Raw genomic sequence first — 7,094 nt, forward strand, 5'->3', positions numbered from 1 at the left:
GTCTAGGAAACCTCCGTCCATACTCCACAGAGATATATTCCACTGTTCCGACACAACAAGAGTTACCATTTCCTACTCCAGGCTATCATACGGTGCTAATACACCAAAACTGAAAACATGGTACAGTGAGTACAGTATGCAGTATGAATGATACCCCGGCATATACAGTTTCATATAGTGGTGGATTAACTATGCCACATAAACTGTTGTGTTATATGTTGTAAATACTGACTTTCACCCTATACCTTGTGGCTCCTGATGACGTAACCGACACTGGTACAGAAACACGTTGGGAAAGGTGGTGTGTTGGCATCCGATATGTGGTCACAACCGGATTGAATAAGGCCGTATGACCACTAGGAGCACATGTTTTGAGTTTTGGTGTATTAGCACTGTATGATAGCCTGGAGTAGGTAGTGGTAACTCTTGTTGTGTCGGAACAGTGGAATATATCTCTGAGGAGTATGGACGGAGGTTTCCTAGACATGACAGAGACAGACTGACCAACTACCCCCCTCCTAGGCCCAAGACTTCCTTTCTTGGAGATTGTTGTAAATACTTTGTTTGATTATGTATTTTAATGCATATCTAATAAAATTGTCAATTTTAAGCTTATCCTTTCCATATCATTGTTTATTCACATATACACATGCCTGGTTGCGCCACTATATTGGATTTTGCTGGGTGACAATAGAGATGTAAGCCTTCTGGGCTGCCAACCATAGGGTCAGGGTTAATGTTAATGGGGAGCATACAAAACAACTTCCTAGGGTCCCCAACCTCTAAAGGGCCACAGAAACAGTATATGAGGAATGGGGAACAGTGTGTAATGAGAAAGGGGCCATGGAAGCAGATAGTGAGAGATGGGGGGCATGGGGAGCAGCCACTGTGGAGCCTGGCAAGTGGAGACACCTGTGTAACAGAGAGGGGGACTGTGGGGAGCAGCCATTTTGAGGTGGGAGCATGAGAGCAATAAATGAAGCATTAAAGAGAACCTGTCAGGTCCCTCACAAACTAGACCTCATACCTTTTTTCCCCCTCTGTACAGGATTGAAGAGATCTCAGGAGAGTTGGAACGTTATTCTCCCGACTAGCAGGTCCTGAGGCTTGTTTGTGATACCTGGCGATAATGTATTTTGTCCAGGATCAGAATCGGGTGAGATAAATGAGACCTCTGTATTTCCTGCCTCTAATTTCACATTTTTTTCTACGTCTATATGAATTTGGCAGAAAAAAAGTTGTGTCAGGTTCCATCTGACTCTGTATCAGGGGCGGATTAACTTTACCATAGGCCCTGGGCTGTTCCCCAAGCCTCGGCCCCACCAACCCACTGTAACTATGGCGGCACTAGTGTGGTGCTCATAGTACAGGATAGATAATGTCATAATGCCCAGATTTGTGAAAAATAGCTGTAAAAAAGCAGCATTTTTTTTGCAAATCATGGCGGAATTATAGCCAGGAGACAATACACCGCTGAATTTTTTGAAGTCTTTTTGGGTGACCATGGGCCCCCCAGGAGCTCAATAAGACAGGAAACTGTTGTTACTTTCCATGTTACATCAACACAGAAAATAAAAAAAAATTTATGTGGATCTACAGGTTTTTCGGCAGGGTAGGCCATGGTATCATCATGTTCTTCCAGCCGTCTGTGCTTGTTTGTTTTAATGTCTAATCTTAATGATGCAGATTTAACTTTATTTAACCCCATGTATGATTAGGAATCTGAGATGTGAGTTGCTGTTTCATGGGGTTCTCACATCTCATCTAGAAGGGGATTCTAGAAAAGGAAAGAACATTACAAGGGTGGTTGAATAAGTTAAGTTGAATAATTGTGAGGACCCAACCAAATAGCTCCCCAAATCTCAGCATCCTGGGTCCCCACCAGTATACCACAGATACAGCTGAGCTGAAGCTCCATTTCTCTCCTAGGCTACAGGCACTATGATGGGATCCCTACATCAGCCAGCATGCAATGATATTATGGGATCGTCCCTGCCTGGGAATCCCAGGTCATAGGCTGCAGGCCTGAAGAGGTGGAATGTGGGAATGAAGATATGTACTATATATTTTTTTTTTAGTCCAGACAGTAGGGACACCAAGTGGAGACATTGTGAATGAGAGGGGGGGGACACATTACTGTGTGTGGGGCATTAAGGGGTACAGTGCTGAGTGTAGCGGTCTGAAGGGGCACAGGACTTAGTGGAGGCGCTAAGGGAGCACTGGCACTGAGTGGAGGAAATAAGGAATATGATTACTTAGGGTACTATGAGACAACGCGATTTTTAACGATTAACAACTAACGATAAACGATCGCAAACTAGATAGTTTCTCGTTATGCTGCGTTTACATAGAAAGATTATTGTTCGAATTTTCGCAATAACAATCTCATTTGAGCGATAATGGTTACGTGCAAACACAGCAAAAGATCAAGCAACGAGCGAGAAATCGTTCATTTTGATCATTTAACATGTTCTCAAATTGTCCTTCGTCGTTCACTAAAAATTCGCAGTTCGCTTTGTGTAAACAGTCTTTCAAAGATTCACCCTATGTGAAAGATGGGCTTAAGCTATCTTAAAAATGATTGCAATAACGATTTTTCTAACGATTTATTCGTCTAAATGCTGATCGTTATAAAAACCAATAGTTGCTTCTAAATCGTTAGACGATCGATTGGGCGAATTTTTGCTCCGTGTAAACACAGCATTAACCTGAAATCGTTCACTATATTACACAGAACGATAGTCGTTAGTTACAATCGTTACAGCGATAGTTACTACAATCGTTTACTCCATCTGATCCCAGATAAAGAATGAACAATGTGCAATTATGGTACGTTTACACGGAGCGATAATTCGCCTAATCAATCGTTTAACAATTTTGAAGCAACAATTCGGTTTTTATAACGATCAGCGTTTAGATGAAGTGAAAAATAGTTAAAAAAATCGTTATTGAGATAGTTTTAAGATTGCTTGAGCCCAGATTATCGTTAAATCGTTCGAATCTAAACGATAATCGTTCAGTTGAAATGCAGTTAACGATTAACGACCGAACGAGAAATCGTTGATCGCTTTATAAGACCTGGACCTATTTTTATTGTTGCTCATTCGCAAAACGTTCGCAAATTGTTTGCATTAAATAAGACATCGTTCGGTCGTTCGCAATAGATACGAACGCAATAGCGAATAAATAGTGAAGAAAAAATGATCGCAATTACGATCATAAGTAACGATTATCGTTCCATGGAAATGAGTGAACATTTTCAGGTCTTTCACAATAACGGCCGTTTGAGATTGTTAATCATTAACGATTATGCAAACAATAATCGTCCGGTGGAATAGGGCCCTTACACATAGGGTGAATCTGTGAAAGACTGTTCACACGAAGCGATCTGCGATTTTTTAGCGAACGACCAACGACGATTTGAGAACATGTTGAAAGATCACAATGAATGATTTCTCACTCATCGCTTGATCGTTGGCTGTGTTTACACGAGCCGAAAAAACTGCTCAAATGCGATCATTATCACGAAAATTCGAACGATAATCATTACGTGTAAACACACCATAACACTGAACAGTTAGTGAACGAATACGGAACTTGAGCGAACAAATGTGGAATTACAGCGAACGATTTACTATTATTTATGGGTCAGATCTAAATCCACAATCAACGACACACAAATGATTTGCAATTGCACAGGATTGTTTAAATTCAAATGAAATAACAATTTTCCGCACAATAATTATCCCGTGTAATAGGGCCCTTAGTGTTGGCACTGGAGTACCAACTGGGTAGAGGGCATGTAGGGGTATTATTATTATTTAGTGGGGGAACTAACTGGGTGGGAGGCATTAAGGGGCACTATTATTTAGTGGAAGTACTAAAGTACATTAAATTATATTTATATGATAAGCAGAGATTAGCACAGCATGCCCGTGTATGATTTTTCGGCATTTGTATACCGGTGGCTGCAGTCTGGAGGCAGCCTTAAAGATAGGGGACAAGTAGATCGTGGGGGATCCGTCCTCTGTGTCCCCCGCCGATCCCAATATGCCTTACCGATCTCTTAGTAAGGCATGTGACCCACGGCTGTATTCATTTCTACGGAACCGCAAGAAAGAGCAAAGTAAGCTGGAAAGTGAGGTACTCTGCTCTTTCCGGCGGCTCAATAGGAATGAATAGAGCCGCAGGTCACATGCCATACCCGCGGCTTTATTAATAAGAAAGAAGCGATTACAGAGAATGGTGGGGGGTACGGAGGTGTGGATAGGTGGCACCAAAGTTTGCAGAGACAAATGGCAGTCAGGAGAAGTCTTTATGGTGGTCTGGGCAAGATGGAAAAAAGGGAGAATGAACAGCAATGCCATCTGTGAGTGACTGGATGTAACTAATGTACAGTGGGATTCCATCCTGCAGAGTGTCTTCTATGTGACTACTATATGGGCACTGTATGAGGGTAATATTGGCTATATTGGTTCCTTTTTTAAGATATATGTGGTCATAGTGGTGGAGGGATTATGCAACTGAATGTGGTGATTGCTCAGTGACATGCCCGATGTAAGTGATACCCTTAAGTATGATAGAGTTATCATTGAGTAGATGATGGAGATAGCAAAGTGGTACCCGTATTTTGTATAATCTTACATACAACCAGTAATAAAAATTACAATGGGATATCCTTCTGGTGAATTCACCATCCATCTTGGTACAACAGGGCCTTCAGCTGGTTGGTTCTGCCTCCCATCCCTTGGTGTAATGAATAATGTCACTATTAGCTTCTCTTTCACAATAAAGTACAAGAGATCTCATATACTGCTCTTAGGGGGTCATCCTGACGCTAAGCCCCCTCTATCCCACAAGCACCTCTATCTTCTCCCTAGCTACAGGCATCACGTTGCCAGTCACACATGTATAGTTTCACGTATGGAACATTAGAGCTTTCACCAGAAATGTGCTGATCTGAATGTTGGGTTTTAGGGAGAGGACGCAGAAAAGTGCTGTCTCCCAGTAACTAGAGCCCAGTGTATGCTGTCAGCCTGGCATTCCAGGCCAGCTTGTGTGCTATAAATACTGCATGAAGCATAGCTGGTGCTCAGCAATAAGGGTGCAGGAGATGGGTCACAGCCGCTTTGCCAGGTTTTAGGTTTCTGCTGCAAGAAGCGCTCAGAGCTCACATTGTTGGAGAATTGCTGACAGCTTTCATCTCTACATGCAGAAACCATTATTAGTTCTCAGCTGAATCATGAGCAGAGACCACAGAGTCATCCTATATTAAATACCCATCATCATAACTACAACTCTAATTTATTAAAACATGATGTAATATTATGGCAATGCAATAAGTTTTTTACTTAATTATTAAAGGTCCTCATACAGAAGATTGCAGCCACATTGCTTACTTGAGTAAAACTGCTCATCCTGATCTTCCTGGCTTATGCTGCGTTTACACTTATGCTGATTTATCTGACAGATTTTTGAAGCCAAAACCAGGAACAGACTATAAACAGAACAGGCCATAAAGGAAAGACTGAGATTCCTCCTTTTATTAAATCCATTCCTGGCTTTGGCTTCCAAAATTGGTCAGATAAATCTCTCTGTGTAAACGCACCATTGGGGTCCATTTACACAGAAAGATTATCTGACAGATTATCTGCCAAAGATTTGAAGCCAAAGCCAGAAACAGACTATAAACAGAGATCAGGTCATAAAGAAAAGCCTGAGATTTCTCCTCTTTTCAAATCCATTCCTGGCTTTGGCTTCAAATCTTTGACAGATAATCTGTCAGATAATCTTTCTGTGTATATGGACCCTTAGGCCATTGTAACATGGGATTATGACGGCCACATTTGTGCATCCCTATTACTGCTGCAAGGTCCTCACTGTGACCGCTGTCGTTTCAGGTCATCAAACATGTGGTCGGGCTGGGACTTATGGATGTAATACAGGTGCAAAAATGTGAATATAAGCAGAAAGAAGATGTAATGCTGTATAATAACCTACTATAGATTGGTATGCCATTAAAGTCTGTACTGGAAAGCTGGGCAACTACCTCTATGGACACAGTAATGTCCGTCTTTAGTCATTGTGAATGCAACAGTTTTTTTTAATGCATTTGTAATTTAGCATAAATGTACTGACAATATTAAAAAAAAAAAAATTTCTATAAACAAAAGTTGTCAGTAGTGCAATACCATCCAATGGCCTATAGGTGGCACCTGTGCTGTATACTAGCTCAAAGTAAATCATAACTCGTAGTGCTATTTTATCTGTATATTGTGCACTACACGATACATTAAAGGGGACATAGTAATAAAATATGCTAGGGATGGGAAATTCTTTAAAAAGACGCATCTTTAGGCCTCGTTCACTCACTGAATGTTTTAGTAAAACAAAGGCCATTGCTGCAGCTTTGCATTGCACTAACAATGCTTGATGAAATTGAGGTATTTAGAACACCGGCCGTGGCGTATACACTCTGTATACACTATGGCCGGTGTTCTATGCGGTCGCACAAAAAGCTGATATGTCTATTTTGTGCTGACGCTATTCAGTGAACAGCGGGCCCCACAAAATAGGCTGTGCACCTCGCAGCCGTACTTTACATTGTGTTCTATGGCTAATTGGAGCACACCCGAATGTGCCCGCATTCCAATTAAAATGAAGTGATGTTCTCCGGATAAACATCACAGACATCGGCCGTGTCAAGCAATAGCCGCTGTTTTGCCATATGTGAACTTGCCCTTAAAATGTACATGGTCCATCCCCCCTTCTACACTTACTTTGCGGTTTTGATTGGTATGGGTCACACTACTGAGACCCCCACCAGTCACAAGAAAGAGGCAGAAGAAGCATAGGGGCTTTATCTAGAGGCCCTATAGCCAGAGAATGAAAGGATCAGAAGGTCAAAATTAAATACAAAAAGTGTATATATCCTTTCAAATTGTATAATTGCTGGACCATCATGACTGTACCTTACAAGTATAGAAGGACTGGGGTCCATTTGGCCTGTAGGGGAAGCATTTGTTGAGAACAGAGACACATAGTGATAGATAGTTATAGTCACTTAATCAACTTGAAGCTTTTACTGCATATTG

Source organism: Dendropsophus ebraccatus, chromosome 12 (genome assembly GCF_027789765.1).
Source record: "Dendropsophus ebraccatus isolate aDenEbr1 chromosome 12, aDenEbr1.pat, whole genome shotgun sequence".
Lineage (NCBI taxonomy): Eukaryota > Metazoa > Chordata > Amphibia > Anura > Hylidae > Dendropsophus > Dendropsophus ebraccatus.